General features: G+C 38.1%; 1 protein-coding gene and 1 long non-coding RNA gene across 2 annotated transcripts in view; one reads left to right on the forward strand and one right to left on the reverse strand.

Moving 5' to 3' along the window:
* CMYA5 (cardiomyopathy associated 5) overlaps positions 1-21,462 on the reverse strand; it is an 89,541-nt gene that overhangs the window by 56,036 nt on the left and 12,043 nt on the right. The window lies entirely within an intron of this gene.
* Positions 2,381-19,056, forward strand: LOC144290278 (uncharacterized). Its single transcript, XR_013358035.1, has 3 exons — positions 2,381-2,522; positions 13,708-13,762; positions 18,692-19,056. It is a non-coding gene; the product is annotated as an uncharacterized LOC144290278 (long non-coding RNA).

Here is a 21,462-nt window from a genome sequence, read left to right on the forward strand (position 1 = left end):
AAACAAACAAAAAAAACCTTTCTATGCTAAAATACCACTAGGTTTAAGTATTAAATTAAGTATTAATTTTGATAAGTATTAATATATAAGTATATATATATATATATATATATATATACATACACACACACACACGTATATACTAATTACTAACTTTCTGAAATATACACAGTTAGAACTTAGGTTCCTTACTAATAATTTTTAATCATCAATCACTACTTATGTCAGTGGTTCTTAATTCTGGACATATTTTAGAATCAACAGTAGGAAACTTTTTAAAAATAATGATGCTATCCCATACCCCTCCCCACAAAGACTCAGATTTAACTACACTAGGGTAGGGTCTCAGCTTTGCTGTGTTTTTATGTTTTAAAGTGACTCCAAGTGACTCCAATCTAAAGCAGAATAGAAAATCACTGGCCTAAACAATCCTAACTATGAAATTTAAGTACTATACACCTTTTCTCACTTCAAACACTTCCTAGTTAGATTAGGCTGAGGGCCGAGATCATAAATCCCTATAGTTACATTCTACTCCCCTTTCTTAAACCTCAGAGTTTCCCAACAGTCTGCTGAAAGAGCTTATAGACCACTGAAATCCTGATTTCCTTAACTTTCACCACAGCCAGGTAGAGCCCAGGGCAGCCAAAACCCCTGCCTAGCTGTCTTCAACAGCAAGCAGCCTCATCCATTTATCCGAGGGCACTATAAGCAATTTCACTTCCTACACATGCCATGAGTGCAAAGGGCTGGAAAGCAGTGGGAAGTAGTTTCTCCATTTCCTTGGCAACATTGCTCTCACTTATTTGCTTTGGTATTAAACCACTGAACTTAATTAGGAATTAATACTCTATCTTGATTCTGGACTGAATCTTATTTTAAAAATGTTTTCAGGTTATTTACATACCTAATTAAAGTTATTCCTCAGAATTTTCAATTCCTTCTACTTCTTCTCCCTTTTGTTTAGTTTAAGAGAAGCAGGATGAAATTAAAAATTAAGGTTATGACATGCATCTGGGAAGTCAGCGTTTTGAAAGCCCATGATTGTAGTAGTATTATAAAAGCAATTATAAATTCAATTTAGAATTAATTATTGATTGTAAATTTAATGTACTCAACCAGAGAAGTTTTCATTACTAGCTAGAATGAGTTCATGAGTGCTTAGCAGAATACCCAAATGGTGATCCTAAGATAGAGGTGGGTTTATTCAATTGTTTATTCATCCACTAACTCATTTCTTCATTTAATAAACTTTTATTGGGCTCAAATACTAGGAATACAAATATAAAGACATAGAACTTTCTCTCAAGAAATTAAAAATATAATAGAACTAAATATTTTAACACAGTATGATTAGTACTATTTTAGAAGACAAGAAAGATACAGTAACAATGTAAAGAAGAGAAGACTTCACAGAGGAAAGATACTTGAGTTGGATTTTGAAGAATAAATAGGAGTTTGCCAAATAGATGAGGAGTGGAGGTGGAGTGAGGATGGAGAGGTTATTCCAGGAAAATGTCACAGAATATGCAAAATGTACATATGAATAAGTCAGCCTGGCTCACTGAAAAACCCAAAGTATTTTAGGATGTCTGGATTTTTGGAGAGAAGCAAAGGAATAGAAGAATGACAGAGCCAACAGGAATCAGAGAATGACTATATTAGCATGTGTAAAACCACAGCCCAAGTATTCACATTACACTCAGTCTAAAAAAATAATTTCCCTTAATAGAAGAGAAATAGTCTGCATAGAGTTCAGAAATACATTTCTTATTCAGGAACACAAGTGTTCTCATCTCTACAAAGATGTATACATCAGTTTCTCATAGTTAATGGATATTGGTTATGAACATCATCTCATTCACTCTCCTCTGATTCTCATAGAAAACTTCTCATTATTATTTGGCTTCCCATGTAGAAGACAGATGCATCTTGATGACCTGTGTATGTAGCTCACTTTCAGAGTTGAGCAAGGAGAAGGCTTAGCGGGTGTTAGACCGAGAAAAAATAGACTGATACCAGAGCTGATACTAGAGCTTCTTTTTGAGGATAACTTTCATCTCATTAAGGAAGTTAACTTCTATTCCTATCCACTAAGAGTTTTTAAAATACTGAATGCTAAATTTTATTAAACAATTTTTATACAACTATGGATATGACCATATCCTTTAGTCTGTTAATGTGGTAAATTACAATGATTGATTTCCAGATGTCAAACCAACCTTGAATTCCTGAAACAAACTTGTATGGTTGTAATGTATTATACATTATATATAATGTTGGATTTTGATTACTAATACTTTGTTTAGAAATTTTGCTCCTGTGTTCATGAATAATTGGCTTACAATCTCTTTTCTTGCAATGTGTTTATCAGGTTTCATCATTTGCTGCCTCAAACAACAAATTGAGAAATGTTCTCTCCCTATTCTCTGGAAGAATTTATGGAAGATGGTTTTGTTTCTCTCTTAAGTGTTTGGTGGACTTTATTGGTGAAGTCATCAAGACCTGGAGTCTTCTTTGGGGTAAGGTATTTAATTAGTAATTTAATTTATTTAATAGTTATGTATCTACCTGGAATTTCTATTTATTTTTGTGTCTGATTTGATATGTTGTATTTTTGCAAGAATTGGCCTATATAAACTAAATTTTAAAAAGCCATTGGATTGAGGCATTTGAGTGGCTCAGTCAATTAAGTGTCTGACTCTTATTTCAGCTCAGGTGATGGTCTCAGGGTTGTGAGATTAAGCCCCACAGCGAGTTCTGTATTGGCTGTGGAGTCTGCTTAGGATTCTCTCTTTCCCTCTCCCTGTGCTCCTCACTCCTGTCTCTCCCTCTCAAAAATAAAAAAAGTCATTAAGATTATTCGTAATATCCTTTTAGGATCTTTTAAATTTTTGTTAGATCTAAAATGTTATCCATTTTTTTCATTATTGATATTGGTTATTTGTATCTTCTTTTTTATATGAACAGCTGAGGTTTATCATTTGGTAATCTTTTCAAAGTTTGGCTTTATTGTTGTTTCCTATCTCATAAATGTCTGCTTTTTATTATTTCCTTTCTTTAGGAAAGGTGTCTTTGAGTTTAACTTGCAATTATTTTTTACCTTCTTGAGATAGATTCTCATATCATTAATTTCCACTTTCCTCTTTTCTAATGTATTGTTAATTTAAGGCCATGCATTTCTTCTTCAGAAAAGGTTTTGATGTATCACATAAAAGTTTGTATATATAATATTTTCATTATTATCAATCTCAAAATATTTTTGAATTTTCCACTGTGACCCAGAAATTATTTAAAAATGTATTTCTCACTTTGAAAATACAAGGGGATTTCCTAGATGTTTTCTTGTAGTGCTTTTTAATTACATTGTGGCCAAAGAATTTATTTTATATTGTCAGACTTTGAAATTTGTTGAGATCTATTTTATGGTTATTTGACCAAATTTGGGAGGTTTTGGGGTTTTTAATATTTATGTGCTCTTGTAAAACACATGTGTCCTGCAATCCTTCAGAAGCATTCTATATATGCCAAGTAAATCTGACTTATTATTTTATTCAAATTTTTGTTTATCTTTACTAACATGTTTTGTCTGTTTTTTTTCTATCACCTGCTGAGAAAGATCTCTTTAAATATGATAATTATGAATTTGTCTCTCTTTAAAGTCTGTTAATACCTGACATACATATTTTGAAGCTATGTGATTAGGTACAAGTAAATTTAGAATGACTATATCTTCCTGAAAATATTAACTTTTATACATAGTGAAATGTCTCCCTTATCTGTGAATAATAATTTTTGCCTAGATATGCTTTGATACTAATAAAATTGTGCTCTTATTCATAAAATTATACCAGCTTGGTTTTGATTAATGTTTGCATGCTATATCTTTCTACATTTTTACTTTTTAGCCTTTCTGTATCTTTATACTTATATTTTAGATTTTTTGAATCTAAAAATTTAAAAGATTTTTTTAAATCAACTTGATAATTAAGTGAAGCACTTAGTTCATTTAAACTTAATATAGGAGGAGGGGCAAGACGGCGGAAGAGTAGGGTCCCCAAATCACCTGTCCCCACCAAATTACCTAGATAACCTTCAAATCATCCTGAAAATCTCCGAATTCGGCCTGAGATTTAAAGAGAGACCAGCTGGCACGCTACAGTGAGCAGAGTTCGCGCTTCTATCAAGGTAGGAAGACGGGGAAAAAAGAAATAAAGAAACAAAAGGTATCCAAGGGGGAAGGGCCCCGAGGAGCCGGGCTAAGGCCGGGGCGAGTGTCCCCAGGACAGGAGAGCCCCGACCCGGAGAAGCAGGAGTTGCACCAATCTTCCCGGGCGGAAAGGGGCTCGCAGGGAGTTAGAGCAGGACCCCAGGAGGGCGGGGATGCCCTCGGGCTCCCGGGGACACTAACAGAGCAACTGCGTGCCCAGGAGAGTGCGCCGAGCTCCCTAAGGGCTGCAGCGCACACGGCAGGACCCAGAGCAGCTCGGAGGGGCTCGGGCGGCGGATCTGCGGAGGGGGCTCCGCGGCCAGGAGCACAGGGCGCCGGGACACAGCCCAGGATCCGGCCTCCCCCGGGACAGGTAGAGGCCGGGAGGGCCCAGGACAGCAAGGACGCTCCTGCCCCGAGCTAAGCAGATCAGCGGCCCCGCCCCAGAGCCTCCAGGCCCTGCAGACCGAGAGCTCCGGAGTTACTGCGGGGGCTGACTCCAGGGCTTCAGAGCTGGCCCCGCCACTGGGGTTGTTCCTCCAGGGGCCTCACAGGGTAAACAACCCCCACTGAACCCTGCACCAGGCAGGTGGCAGAGCAGCTCCCCCAAGTGCTAACACCAGAAAATCAGCACAACAGGCCCCTCCCCCAGAAGACCAGCTAGAAGGACAAGTTCCAGGGGAACAAATCTGGTCTGAACCGATACCAAAAGATTGGGATCGTCCCCTGCATATTCTCAGACCATAATGCCTTGAAATTAGAACTAAATCACAAGAAGAGTTTGGAAGGACCTCAAACACGTGGAGGTTAAGGACCATCATGCTAAAAGATGAAAGGGTCAACCAGGAAATTAAGAAGAAATCATACCTATTCTACTAAAGCTGTTCCGAAAGAAAGAGATGCAGTACTTCCAAATTCGTTCTATGAGGCCAGCATCACCTTAATTCCAAAACCAGACAAAGACCCCACCAAAAAGGAGAATTACAGACCAATATCCCTGATGAACATGGATGCAAAAATTCTCAACAAGATACTAGCCAATAGGATCCAACAATACATTAAGAAAATTATTCACCATGACCAAGTAGGATTTATCCCCGGGACACAAGGCTGGTTCAACACTCGTAAAACAATCAATGTGATTCATCATATCAGCAAGAGAAAAACCAAGAACCATATGATCCTCTCATTAGATGCAGAGAAAGCATTTGACAAAACAGCATCCATTCCTAATCAAAACTCTTCAGAGTGTAGGGATAGAGGGAACATTCCTCGACATCTTAAAAGCCATCTATGAAAAGCCCACAGCAAATATCATTCTCACTGGGGAAGCACTGGGAGCCTTTCCCCTAAGATCAGGAACACGACAGGGATGTCCACTCTCACCACTGCTATTCAACATATTACTGGAAGTCCTAGCCTCAGCAATCAGACAACAAAAAGACATTAAAGGCATTCAAATTGGCAAAGAAGAAGTCAAACTCTCCCTCTTTGCCGATGACATGATACTCTACATAGAAAACCCAAAAGCCTCCACCCCAAGATTGCTAGAACTCATACAGCAATTTGGTAGTGTGGCAGGATACAAAATCAATGCCCAGAAATCAATGGCATTTCTATACACTAACAATGAGACTGAAGAAAGAGAAATTAAGGAGTCAATCCCATTGACAATTGCACCCAAAAGCATAAGATACCTAGGAATAAACCTAACCAAAGAGGTAAAGGATCTATACCCTAAAAACTATAGAACACTTCTGAAAGAAATTGAGAAAGACACAAAGAGATGGAAAAATATACCATGCTCATGGATTGGCAGAATTAATATTGTGAAAATGTCAATGTTACCCAGGGCAATTTACACGTTTAATGCAATCCCTATCAAAATAACATGTCCTTTCTTCAGAGAGTTAGAACAAATTATTTTAAGATTTGTGTGGAATCAGAAAAGACCCCGAATAGCCAGGGGAATTTTAAAAAAGAAAACCATAGCTGGGGGCATCACAATGCCAGATTTCAGGTTGTACTACAAAGCTGTGGTCATCAAGACAGTGTGGTACTGGCACAAAAACAGACACATAGATCAATGGAACAGAATAGAGAACCCAGAAGTGGACCCTGAACTTTATGGTCAACTAATATTCGATAAAGGAGGAAAGACTATCCATTGGAAGAAAGACAGTCTCTTCAATAAATGGTGCTGGGAAAATTGGACATCCACATCCAGAAGAATGAAACTAGACCACTCTCTTTCACCATACACAAAGATAAACTCAAAATGGATGAAAGATCTAAATGTGAGACAAGATTCCATCAAAATCCTAGAGGAGAACACAGGCAACACCCTTTTTGAACTTGGCCACAGTAACTTCTTGCAAGATACATCCACAAAGGCAAAAGAAACAAAAGCAAAAATGAACTATTGGGACCTCATAAGAAGCTTTTGCACAGCAAAGGATACAGTCAACAAAACTAAAAGACACTCCCTACAGAATGGGAGAAGATATTTGCAAATGATGTATCAGATAAAGGGCTAGTTTCCAAGATCTATAAAGAACTTCTTAAATTCAACACCAAAGAAACAAACAATCCAATCATGAAATGGGCAAGACATGAAGAGAAATCTCACAGAGGAAGACATATACATGGCCAACATGCACATGAGAAAATGCTCTGCATCACTTGCCATCAGGGAAATACAAAAACGCCAGGACACCTGCACCCCGATGTTTCTAGCAGCAATGTCCACAATAGCCAAACTGTGGAAGGAGCCTCGGTGTCCATCGAAAGATGAATGGATAAAGAAGATGTGATTTATGTATACAATGGAATATTCCTCAGCCATTAGAAATGACAAATACCCACCATTTGCTTCAACGTGGATGGAACTGGAGGGTATTATGCTGAGTGAAGTAAGTCAATCAGAGAAGGACAAACAGTGTATGTTCTCATTCATTTGGGGAATATAAATAATAGTGAAAGGGAATATAAGGGAAGGGAGAAGAAATGTGTGGGAAATATCAGAAAGGGAGACAGAACATAAAGACTCCTAACTCTGGGAAATGAACTAGGGGTGGTGGAAGGGGAGAAGGGCGGGGGGTGGGGGTGAATGGGTGACCGGCACTGAGGGGGGCACTTGACGGGATGAGCACTGAGTGTTATTCTGTATGTTGGTAAATTGAACACCAATAAAAAATTTATTAAAAAAATAAAATAAACTTAATTACTAATATAGTCATATTTTTGGGGTTAAGTCTTCTATCTTTGCTTTCTTTTTGTACTACCTATTCTATGTTTCTATATTCCTTTTTCTCTCCTTTCTTTCCTTATTTCTGATTGAATATTTATTATTATTCCATTTTCCCTATCAGCTCGGTAGTTACATTTTACTATTCTTTAGTAATTACCCTAGAGATTACAACATGCATCTGTGGACTCATTAATGTCTAACACAAATTGGTATTTTTATTTTTTCAAAGACAACACAAAGACCCTAACCCACTTTAATTTCAATTTACATGCTTCTGTAATTATATTTTTAATTCTATAAGTTTTTAAATCCCATGGACATAACTTTATTAGTATTTTAAACTGTCAGTATTCATTTAGATTTAGCAAGATACTGAATCTTTTTATTGTGTTTCATTTCTTCCTACGTCTCCGACATTCCATGTGCAATCATTTTCCTCCTCCCTGAAGAATTCCATTTAGTATTTCCTTTAGTGTGAATCTAATGGTGATAAACTCTTTCTACTTTTTTTTTTAAGTCTTTTAACACTTCCATTCTCTAAAAGTATTTTTTCAGGGTATGAAATTCTAGATTGGCCAATATTTTCTCTCAATACTTTAAAAATATCATTCCATTATTTTCTATTTTCCATTGTTTCATTGATAAATCAACTGTTAGTGTAATGTTGCTTCTCTGACTCTACTTTTAGAATCTTATTGTCTTTAGTTTTCAGAAGCTTTACTATCATGTGCTTAGAAACCTTACCCTCCTTGGAGTTTGTATGGTTTCCTGAATCTGTACATTGATGTCTTTCATCATCTTTGACAAATTCTCAGCCATGTTCTGTTCAAATATTGTTTCTGTCCCTTGTCCCTCTTCTCTTTTTATGAGGTTCCAACTTTTCATAAATTTGAATTTCTTACTGTGTCTTATCTGTGCTTCATTTGAATGTTACTTTCGATATATCATTCAGTACATTTATTCTATCTCCAGGTGTGTCTAAACTGCTGCTACAATCATCAAGTGTATCATTGTTATTGTGTTTTTCAGTTCTAGTATTTCTAGTATTGTTTTAATTATTTCCAGTCCTCTGACAAAGTTTTCAAACTTATTTTTTATGTCTATGTCCCCCTCTCCCTATAAGTTCAGCACTACATAAGCATCACTTTCCTCCAGGTGCCCTTCTCTTTACATAGCAATCCAGCTATGCCCTGAATAAGTAAGCTTTGTGGGATGAGAGCTTGAAGGATTCATGTGCTCTTCTACTTCTCCATTTCTACATTTCCCCCAATAAACCCTAATTTATATTTTTACCATGTGACCTACAGACCCCTTTTTATAGTAAGAAGGGGATATGATAACCCCTGAATTGTGTTTTGATATGCTTGCTGATAATATTCTTATATCCCACTGTTAAGTTGACATATTTTCTAAATTTATATTTTGTGTTAGAGTTGTATTAGTATAAATCAGTTCTCAAGAGATGAATTTTATTAAATGTTCTAGAAAAGTCTAACTTCTTTAGTTCCAAAGTGAAGGATAAGGTCATGAAATATGACCATATCACAAAAATTCTTGTGTTTGCAATTTAGCAGTTATCAGCCTCATTAGACACAGCCTCTTTCCATTTTGCTTTAGCTTAAACAGAAACTAGTAACTTACTGAAAATTAAATTATTGGTCATGAATGGAAAGAGCCTTGTGCTTTTATAATATTTTTCATTTTACAAGCAAGAAAACCAAAGAAAGGGAATACTCATATATCCAAACTGAAATTTTTAAAGAGGAAACAGCTAGCCATCGAAGTAATGCTACCAAAATAATGATTTCCCTTATCCCATCATCATCTGTTTTAATTTCTTACTTAAGGAAAAAAGAATTATACTTCTAAAGAAGCAAAACAGGTCCTCGAATTTTGAGGCTAAGATAATTATTATATTTTGTTTCTATTGGGCTCAAGATTAATATTCTAGAAATGAGCAGTCCCTTCTGACCAACAGTTAAAGTGACATTCCTTATGGGACTATCATTATAAGCAATACCTTAGGTTTTCATGATGATGTATTCTACTCTCAAGTAATCACAGTGCACTAATAGTGTATCAAATGAAACAAAAGTAATGGATAGTATTTTTTCCTACTGTATCTGTTAAAATGCATTAAGTATCAACTGTTACAACACAGTAATAAAGTCACATTTGATCTTGCTTATTTGAAAACTTTGCTTTTAAACTATATATTTAAAAACTTAGTTTTTAAGCTATAAAATATCAAGCAAATTTGTAATCTTATATTACAAATTGTTAGTATTTTATGTAGGCCTTAAAAAAAAGAACCAAGAGTTCTTAAAAACATAATCACTAATTCTACAATATTTTCACCAAAAATTAATTGAATACTCATTTCCTTAGCAGAAAACTAATCTTACGCATTGCTGAACAAAAGTAATATAAAATAGCTTAGGCTAAGAAGAGTTTATAAGCTATTAGGCAGTAAAGGAAAAAATGCATGAAACCATGAATGAAAAAATTATTATACAGTTTTATCATGCCCCAATATAAAGACCTCATTTTGTAGGTATACTATAGACCACTTGAGTTTATTGTGGATGAGAAAAATAGGTACCCTATTTTCACAATGACCAGACATTTCAGAGGCATGGAAGTTAGGGCTCTTTATTATTTGAAAACCCATTTATCTTCCTACTTTCATCTTCTACTCTTCTTCTTTATGAACCCTGTGCTCCAGCCAAACATCAGTTTTACCCCTCATGGCTTTGCTTACATCCTTCTTTTCACTTGGAATGAATCATCTCTGTACATTCTAATTTTATACTTTTCAGAGACCAACTCATATATCAACTTCTCCATGTACCTGTCAATGATTCTCTAAGCCAAAAGTAATTTTCCTCCTCTGAACTTCTGGAATCTTCATGTAATCTTCTATGGCATTTACCATCCTATATTAGAGCTGTTTTTTACAACTGTAGCTACTCTACATGGCTATAAACTACCTATGAGCAGGAATCATGTCTTCAGTGGTTCCTTTGAGCTCTCCTCTTGTGAAGTCTTTACAAAACACTCACCTTTGTTTTCAGAAGAATAACTCTTCTACTTTCGCACTCAGTTCATCAGCATCAGTAATATTTCATTAAATCATGTAATAACAAGTACAACTAGTATAAAAAGGTTTGGGGGACACCTTGGTGGCTCAGTCAGTTAGCATCCAACTCTTGATCTCAGCTCAGTTCTTGATCTCAGGTTTATGAGTTCGAACCCCACACTGTGCTCCACACTGGGCATGGGGCCTACTTAAAAATCAATCAATCAGTCAATTAATTGAAATAAAATAGGTTTGGGAATAATCACAAATGACCTTTAATAAAAATGCTACTCAAAAATGATGGGTAGCATCATTATTAGACAGTAGCCTGCTACAAGGAATGGTTAGCTTGCTGCAGGCATCAGCCTGTTTTAAGGAAAAAATGGGGATCTTTGTTACTCTAGTCAATTAGGTTTAATAGAAAGTAATTAAAAGAGATAATATTATTTTTTTCTTTCTTTCTTTCTTTTTCAGATTTTATTTATTCATGAGAGACACACAGAGAGGGAGAGACATAAGCAGAGGGAGAAACAGGCTCCCTGCAGGAGATGCAGGGATGCAATCCCAGGACCCTGGGATCAAGACCTGAGCCAAAGGCAGATGCCCAACCACTGAGCCACCCAGGTGTCCCTTTTCTGTATACTTCTAATTTCCATGTATACCCACAGAATTTGTTTCAGATGAATTTCAAAACTATAAAATTTCTTCAATCATCATTGACTTTGAGCTGATTTCAAATTGAAGCCCAAAGTCCAGACTCACTCATTCAACAAGTATTTACTGAGCTCCATGTTAGGCACCATGTTAGGCATGATTTTTCTTATAGTAAAATCACCATTTGGTGTAAATTTTCTTACTTTTAAAAAAGATTTTATTTATTTATTTATTCATGAGAGACACAGAGAGAGAGGCAGAGACACAGAGGGAGAAAGAGGCTCCCCACGGGGAGCCCAATGCAGGACTCGATTCCAGGACCTCTTCTTGGGGATCACGCCCTGAGAAGGCTGATGCCCAACCAATGAGCCACTCAGGTGTCCCTGGTGCAAATTTTCTAAAAGATCATTATGGTTCACTTCAAATTAACCAATTTGGTTTGAGCTATGGTAGAGCTATAAATTAATTTTTCCTTATTTTATTCTTCTAAAATCTTGAGAAGGCATTTAATCAACTGAGCCATCAAGGTACCCTAAATCTGTCTATCTCTGAGATTTGGTGTCAGAAATACATTGTTATCCTACACCTAAGCCACATCCTTTGAGATCATTAGCTTTATTAGGAATAAAGTTGACATTTTGATCTCTATTTGCCATTCCTTTATTTATCAGTCATTTCAGAATTTGGGCAGGGAAAAGAGGGTGTTGTGTAATAATCTACTTGTCAAAGCCCAATATACACATATGACCACAAGTACAGCAGTTGGCAAAGCCTAAAGGACATCATCACTTGACAGCAAGAAGAGATATGATAACTAACCTACGTGCTTGTGAGTATCCACCATAAACTGATATGTGGACTAACCAGACCAAGAGAAATGTCAGTTAGAATTTAGTGATGCCCTGTTCTCATGTGAGTTTCTTTCACAAGCACATAGACCTGTGAACAACTTTATATGCACTGGTTTTCATAACTCCAGAACTATAATCATTGACATGATACATTATAAGCAACATAGACCAACATTAATAGTGCATTACCCATGGTCAGTGATAAATAATATTACATCCATGGCAAAAATGTTCATGAGCTGGAAAGAATAAGGGTTGACAATTTGAGTCAGGTTGTACAGATAAAAATTGGTATTCTTGAAAGGCCCAGGCTACTTTAGTCTCAGGGCATGCCAACTCAGGCTGGTCCTACAGTGATCTGCTGACAGGAAGAAGGAAGCCTGGATTCTACTGCTTGCTCTGACACTCACCCAGTGTCTGTTTGTTGTTGTTGTTGTTGTTGTTGTTGTTGTTGTTGTTGTTTGTGGGGTTTGGGGGGTTTTTTTTAAAGCTTTTATTTTTATTTATGAGAGAGAGAGAGAGAGAGAGCAGGGGAAGGAGCAGAAGGAAAGGCACAAGCAGACTCCAAACTGAGCTGAGAGCCTAACGTGGGGCTTGATCTAACGACACTGAGATCATGACCTGAGCAGAAATCAAGAGTTGGACACTTAATCAATTGAACCACCCAGGTGCCCCAGTATCTGTATTTTTTTTTTCATGTAAACAAAACAAAGTTCCTGCTCTCTTGTTGCTTAAATTCTAGTAGAGAGGAAGACAGAGGAAAAACAAAGCAAACATACAAATGTTTGGTAGCATTTAGTGCTATGAATAAAATAAAACAGAGTAAGTGGGATTAAGGGCAATGGTTTGGGGTGCTATACTGTACAGGGTGATCAACGAAGACCTCTAAGTTTTAAAGAGACATTTGAGCAGAGATTTGGAAAGAGTGAGGGACTAAGCATACAAATACTAGCAGAAAGGGCAGAGCAAACAACAATAGTAACATCACTCAGATGTTGGTACATGCAGCAAAGATGTGAGTATGATGGAACAGGGCAAGATAGGAGAAAAACAGGAGGTAAGGCCAGAGGGTAGCTGAGACCCAGTTCACCTGGGCATTGAAGCCATGGGAAATATTTAGACTTCACTCTGAATGGGACAGTAAGCCACTGCCATCTTCAGCCACTCAAAGATGAGTAGGTACTCAGACTAAGCTTGCTGGCCCATTTCCACTCTGCCCTTCCCCAATCGGGAATTTGAATCTTAAGAAGCATCACTGGGAGTCTGAAAATCCATGGCACCCAGGCCAGACAACCAGATTTTCTTGTTCCCTGAACCCCACCTACTACTCCCCTGGTTCTTGCTCAGTTCCTCAGTCTACCATTTGTTCTGTGAGCTTTTCAAAGTTCTTCTAATAGATTCCATTTTCTATTTTGCATATAGAGAGTTGTTTCTTTGCTCACTATTAGAGATGGTTAGCTTATCACCAAGCTTGTTTCTCTTTTCTCCGGGCTTACAGATAGTCTATATTTCCCAGCCTCCCTTGAGTTGGGTGAGGCCAGACAGCAGCCAAGTAACAGAGTTCTAGCCAATGGAAAGTGAACACTAGTTACATTTGCCATTCCTAGGTAGGGATCATTAAAACCTCCAATATGTGACCCTCTGTATTTTTTCTCATGCACAGTTTGAAGGATGTCATCTTTAAATGCCGCATAATGAAAAGGGCAAAGCTGCAACAGGTAAGATGCCTCAGTCCCTGAGTCACTACTTGGAGGAGAGTTTAAGCAAGCTCAATAGAAACTTTTATTATGATAAGTCATTGAGATTTGCTTTGTTCTCTTCTCTAATACCAAACCTAACTATATCTCAGTCATGAAATATCTCACTCCAACATTAAATATCTATACAACTTGGCTATCTCACTCCAACATTAAATATCTATACAACTTGGCCTAGAAAATACTTCTTTTGTGTTAAATATATGTATATAATTTTAATTTTGACTATGCAAGTAAATGAAAACATTTTCATAAAACATTAATCTAATGTTGATAATCTTCCCTTAACTACCACAAGCCCCATTTCAGTCCCATAATTAGAGCTAACCCAGTCGCGTGATAATATTTTGCAAAGAAAAAAACAAAACAAAACAAAACTGAGCCTGGCAAAATAAATAATAGGAATTCTGTTTTTAAATTCTAATAAGTGGGGCTCCTGGCTGGCTCAGTCTGTTAAGCATCTGTCTTCAGCTCAGGTCATGATTCCGGGGTCCTGGGATCCAGCCCCACATTGGGCTCCCCTCTGCCGCTCACCATGCTTGTGCTCTCTGGCTTGCCCCCTCTGTCAAATACATAAAATCTTTAAAAAAAAAAAAATAATAATAAGTTAATTAATTCTAACAAGTACTCATAATGCGGGAAGTAATGGGAATACCATGAGAAAAACACAGTGCCTTCTAGGAACATGAACTCTAGCATGTTGATATATTGACAAAGAGATCATTAAAATACAGTTGATACAGGTGATAACAGAAAGAGTGTGCAAAAGGTATCAGATGTGGATGTACAGAGAAGGAAATTTTTTAACTTTGGAGTAGACTGAGGCAGGCTGTGCAAATATAAGTGAGACTAGGGGTCTGGGATATAATCAGAGAATATAAAAGGCTGATGATACAAGGCTTTGCAAAATAAAAATGAATTTCCCAGGAGGACCAGGTTAGGGATGGTTGAGGACAATTCAAGAAAAAGCAACAAGTACAAAAGAAGGCAAGTGTGAAACCATAGGGTCTGAGTGTGCAAAACTCTAATTTTGAAAATTGAAAGACTCAGTGGCATATATGTTAGTATTATTTAGATGCTTTAAAATGCCACTGCAACCTCCAAGCAGATTAGAAAATATCCATCACTCAGGGCTTTAGACAGTCCTGATAATTAGTTAGTGATGAGCTACACATTGAGGTAACCTAGGTCACTGAGTACCTGAGACATGTGCTTGACCTTTCAACCAGGAGTTGATGAAGAAGTGATTCATCTGCAAGTACAATGTTTCAAAATAGTGACCATCTTTCTTCTTACTGACTCCCACCCCTCTCCAACCAAAATATTACATGGGTCACATGCATAAACTTCTCCACTTATTTCAAGTAGGAAATGTCTACCTAGCAGTGGGTAAAGGTGTTATATGACCCATCAGGACTCTGGAATTATAGGAGCCATTTATCTCCTCAGAGTTAAAAAGAGTAGTTTGGGTTTTGGAATGAGCAATCAATTTATAAATATTTAAGGAGGAGGAGATGCCTGGGTACTCAGTTGATTAGTCTCCGACTCTTGATTTCAGCTCATGTGGTAATCTTGGAGTCATGGAATTGAGCCCTATATACATTCTCTCTCTCACACACACTCATCATCATCATCATCATCATCATCATCATCATCATCAAAAATACTTAGGGGGTATCTTAGCTATTCAGGTCCTGGCCTAGAGTTGAGGGCTGAGATTCAATTAAGTAAACTGTAGAAAAATGTCTGAATCCACCAGATTCAGACTACTACAAAAACTCATCCACCAAATTCTTCACTATTATAAGAAATTAAGGGCAGAAAGGTGTCAAGTCTAGAGAATCAAAATAAATGAACTATGGTGTGACAGGGTTGGTCCATAGCTTAGTGACTGCTTCAGAGGAAAACCTGGAGAAATCAATTATTTGTGACCTTGGGAGCTCCTCAACGGTGGCACTATTGACATTTGGGGCTACATAAATTCTCTGCTATGGTGGTGAGGGGCTGTCTTGTGTGCTAAGAATGTTAGTAGTCCCCCTGGCCTCTTTCCACCAGATGCTAACAGGACTTGGACCATAAAGCAAAAATATCTTCAGAATTACCTGGTATAGGTAGAGAGATACCACTAATATAGGCACACCCAAGAATGAGGGTAAAAAACAATCAACCAGAGGCAACATTAACCTTGGCTGAGCATGTAAATGAAAAACTGTGGAGGATAAGAACATTTGTGTTCTGGGATTCCCAGTTGAGGAGTTAAACACAGGCTTAGCTCTTTAGCACTGGAATTCTTCAACAGCTACTGAGTATTAGTGCCGAACAGAAACTGTGCCCCACCAGCCACTGCTGTCAAATTCCTATGCAGGTTGAGGGGTGGTTACCAAGAGACAGAGCACTTCATCTGAAGAGAATGTGTCAGGCTGGGATCTTTTTAAAATAAAACAGTGAGTCAGGATAGACTTCTCCCTTGCTGTTCCACTGATTTTTTTTTACTACAATTATAACTCCATAAAAGCATGGAGGATGAGGACTAATTGTTCTAAAAAGTAGGAAAAATTTAATTGGTTTTCCTCATTTCTTTAGTGACCCTCTAGTAATTTTTCTTAGGTTTACAACAAAGAGAAGAGCCCTTATGTTGTAGCCTTGAAAATAACAAAAATACACTGAAAGAGAAAACTCGGCTCCTCTATTAGCTCCCATTCTCCCCTATGAAATGAGGATTTGTCCATATGCCTAGTATAGTATATGGCAACATTTTTCTTCTCTTTTTTTTAAAGGAAAAAAAAAAAAAAAACACATCAAGACCTTACTCCAACAGGTGCTTCTGAGCTGAACAGGGATGGGTGAGAAACTTCCTGGCCAGGAGGATTCCAGATAGAGGACTTTCCACCTGTATCTGCAGAGAGGCTTAGGGGACAGGGGATTGGCTCTCCTGGGCCTGTCTGGATGAACTTCACAGAAATACCACTGGCTGCACGCACAATGAGGCCACCCTCTACCTAGCTAATGGTCCCCTCATCAGGTCTAAACACCATTGCTAGAAAAACATTTTATCTACAACATAATGCAGACAGAAAAAGCAACATTATAAAAGGAAGTCTCTTGAATTCCAGAGAGAAAAAGAAACAAAGAGATTAAATAAAATTCCCATTAATACACTAGGAATAATTTGACAGTAGCTTGCTCTAGTCTTTTTGTTTCTGACTATAAAATCTCAAAATTGGAAGACAGCAAAAATAGATTCAATAGTACAATTTGCCTTTATGGGGGACCATGTTGGTATAAATAGGATTAATGTAAAACTCTGTATCCCCCAAATCATTTTTATAAGACTTTAAAGCACTTAGACATCTTTAGCAGTTCTAAAAATTAAGATGAAGTTCACCTAACATTCTCTTATTCGTCACCCACAAGGGAAAAAGAAAAATCCAGGAAAAAAATTTATAAGATCTAGTATGATGCTTTAAAAAGCATAATAAAAGCAACACTTGCTAATACTTTTCTCCTATTCTTCATTTGAATTCAGGTGAAAAGTCAAGATTTTTTTTTAAAGACTTATTTATCTGAATGAGAGAGAAGCAGGGGAAGGACAGAGTGAGAGGCAGCAGATTCCCCACTGAGATGTGGGACCCAATCCCAGGACCCTGAGATCATGACCTAAGCTGAAATCAAGAGTTGGCCACTTAACGGATGAAGCCACTCAGGCACCCCAAAAATCAATATTTTGATGTTCTATCTTTATTTTTTTTTTAATTTTTATTTATTTATGATAGTCAGAGAAAGAAAGAGATAGAGAGAGAGAGGCAGAGACACAGGCAGAGGGAGAAGCAGGCTCCATGCACCGGGAGCCCGACGTGGGATTCGATCCCGGGTCTCCAGGATCGCGCCCTGGGCCAAAGGCAGGCGCCAAACCGCTGCGCCACCCAGGGATCCCGATGTTCTATCTTTAAAAAGAATTCTTCCTAATTGCCGGTTATGAATTTTACTGTGGAAAATATGGGGAAACAGAAAAGCACAGAAGAAAATTAATCAGTAATCCCAGTACTCAAAGATGACTACTTTTAATATACTGGTGTATTTCTTTCATTCTTGTTCTACCCTGACATTTGCTTTTTAAAAAATTTTTTTACACAAATGGTATGTTTTGGAGTGCACTTTTTAAATTTAAAAATAATTCTGAACAGGGGCTCCTGGGTGGCTCAGTCAGTTAGGTGTCTGCCTTCAGCTCAGGTCATGATCCTAGAGTCCTGGTGTAGGGCCCCACATTGGGCTCCCAGCTCAGCTAGGAGTCTGCTTCTCCTGCTCCCTCTGTCCCTCTCCTCTCCCCTCATGCTTACTCTCTCTCTCTCTCTCTCAAATAAATAAAATCTTAAAAAAAATAAAAAACTAGAAAAGCTTAATGTTTATACGCTTTTTGGAGTGCCTGGGTGGCTTGGTCGGTTAAGTGGCCGACTCTTGATTTTGGCTAAGTACGCAAGGTTTATCAGTGTGCGTTCCTATCAGTCGCCTGTGCAAGAACCTTCCACCCTTACCCACACTTTTATCAACCCTGGGTACCATGTGAGCCCTGTCTTGAGAGTTGTTTTTAGAAAATCAAAATGTGACTAGGCTAGTTGTTAATGAGCTCCCTCTCTCAGATGAAATACAGTACTTGAGATTTACTGGGATTCTCTGCTCACTGAGTGTTTCTCTGATAATTTCACCACAGTCTTTATTTACTGCTATTTTGCATTATTACAATTAGTACTTACCATGTGTCTTCTATCTGACCTTAGGTTTCTTCCAACAGAAACCATTGTCTCCTCACCTTAGTATATACCACAGCACTGAGCCTATGGGGTAGAGACAGATGGGGTAATGGTGGAAATAAATTTTTTTTTTTTACCTCAGAGAAATCTGCATTTAAATCCTGGCTTCACCACTGGCTGGCCGTGTGAACTTGGCCAAATTACTTCCCCTGCCTTTCCTGAGCTTGAAGGTCATCATCCGTTAACAGGGAGACTAGTGTGTACTTCCTAAGGCAGCTGTGTTGCGATGATACGTGTAAGATACTGCGTACAATCCTTGGCAAAGTAAGTGTTCCAGATGTTTGTTCTCTGCCTTTTCCTTTCCAATGATGAATTAACCTCGTAAAGCCCAGACCTGAGGATCTACAAATCCACTTTGATTTACTCATAACCATAATTAATTACGACAGAAGGCATCTCTCTAACAATAATCACCCCTGGAATGTGTAGCCAAGTAAAATTGGTGAGTTTCCCGGGTATTGTTCTCTGTATCGCTCAATCATTACTCATTCTCCCAGTCAACATCTAGGAGTGTGTACTGTGTGTTCCAACAAATTACACACAATCCTTAAACAAAAGAGAAAGAATGAAATCCTTTTTAGTGCCAGAATGCCACAATCATGTTGAAATCCGAATTCAGAGAAAAGCCCTTCACAGAAATGTGCTGAGAGCTATTCTACTGTACATCACAGGGACAGCATCCCTGACCCTGTTCCGGCTCAAAGCTCCCGGTTAGTGTCGTGGAGCTTTAGGACTAGTGTATTTTAACGTGACCCTGAGATGTATTAAATACATTTCTAACAAGAAAGGTTTGACCTTTTCTGACCACCCGATCGAAGAAATGAGAGGAAGACACTAGTGAGATTGGTACAGTCCAGACTGACGTTCACTCCCAGTTTTAACTCAAAAGTAAAACAAAGCACCAATCAAGAAGAGTTATTTGTGCATCTGAGAGTACACCCCGACGCAGGTGTGGGTGAGTGGTCGGGGGAGAGCAGCATTGTTAGCTGGCAGCAAGGGTCCATAACACTGCTCAAGTCAGGAGGTCCTGACAGATGATACTGAAGGAAGGGGAGGGGAAATGACACCTATTCACACTCCCCTCTGTTCCAGGAGCACGTGATATCCTGGTGCGTTCATAGTTAAATCTACTCCCACAGACACCCACATCTTTCAGAGTCTGAGGCTCAAAGAGGTCATGCAGCTATCACCAGTATATTCTGGAGAACTCGAGTGCTAAGGCTTTAACAACTCCAGGAGAGATTCCAAGCAAGCCTGGAATCTTGAGGTCAAACCGAGATTGATCACAAAATTTGCTAGCAGTACCTGGATGGTATCTGCTAAAGTTGGTGTTAGGTCATTATAAAACTCTCTTCAGGTCCATAACTCTAAGTTCAATAGAGTTTAAAATATTTCCAAAAGGGAGGCATGTGGATGGGAAGGATGAGTTGCTCCAGATCTGAAGCAGGCTTTTAAAATTTTGCTAGTAGTAAGTTGCGGTGATGAAGGTTGAGTGGCAGCTTTGGGTTTCAACACTGTAGCTACTGATGTCCAAAAGGTTCCTGACTGGGGGAGAAAAGTATTTCGGGAAATGTGGGACATGACTCCACCTTAAGGGAGTTCTTTTGGCTAGCCCTGAGGAAGGGTACATGTGTAGCCAAGGTCTATATGAGAAAAAAATGGCTGATAGAAATGATTAAAGCACTCAGTGCTAAGAATGAATGCCCTCAAGCTAGCTTAAATAGGGACGAGAGGGGCACTTATCTTAAGGGAATAGAGATTTCTCATGGAATCCAAGGGCAGACGTATCTAGGCCTCACGGGGAAGAGGAAACAGTAAAACTATCAGGAATCTTCTCTCTCTGTCTCTGTCTCTCCTTTAGCATAGCTTCCTCAGTTTCTCTTGCACATGGCTCAACAGGGCTGCCACCAGATGACACCTTCAGTCCCAAAGTCTACACAATTGCTTGTAGTCTTTTTCTTTGAAACAAACAATTATTTCCCAGGGAGATTGAGACAAATCAAAAACAAAACCAGAATCCTGGCTTTCTGGAAAGGTATTGCTTCTCCCTGTTTCAACCTCTTTTAACCAGAGAACAAAGAGAAAGGAGTGGGAAAAGCAATACAACCTCACCTCTGGGGGATGGCATGAGCTGCATTGATGAAGGACAGGCACCTTCCCAAGTTACAGGATAGATTCAAATGGCTTTCACTCTCTTACCCTGTGTAGACAATAATACGTGCTTGAAGGATTCTGGGACAGAGGCATTCCTTGTATGTGCTCTATTTTGGGTGGATTGTTTTACGGTTTTAGAAACTCACTTGAGTGATCCTACATTCCGAGTTTTATCCTTCCCATCTATATGGAATCCCCTCTCCACCCATCTTCTATATTCTGGGCTCCCTGCCTTGACAGATAGGCTTTATTTAGCTTTAAATAGCATTTTTTTTCTGGGTGCTAACTGTGAGATCAAGTTATATTCAGCTATTTTAGCTAATGTTCTTCTTGGACAGTTTACAGAAGTAAATTTAGAATTTTTTTTTACTAATAGAAAAATTAATAATTTTTTAAAGAAAATAAAAATCAAAAAAAAAAGAAAAAAAAGAAAAACCAGCATTTGATCCAAAACATCATTGAAAAGATCAAAACAAAGAGGAATAGATCTCCAAAAAGTTGAAACCTGTCCCCAAAACCTTTTGTTTCTAAAACTATCTAAATATAATGTGTGTCTCCATTTCCAAGTTACCAGAAAAGGCAATCTGATACTACTTGAGTCTCACTTCACCTCTTGACCAGGGTCATAGTAGCCCACTTGTGAGTTGGAGCATAAATCTCCAAGGGAGCACTGACCTATGTATATAAGACTAAAAGAAT

Source organism: Canis aureus, chromosome 2, assembly GCF_053574225.1.
Source record: "Canis aureus isolate CA01 chromosome 2, VMU_Caureus_v.1.0, whole genome shotgun sequence".
NCBI classification, from domain to species: Eukaryota; Metazoa; Chordata; class Mammalia; order Carnivora; family Canidae; genus Canis; species Canis aureus.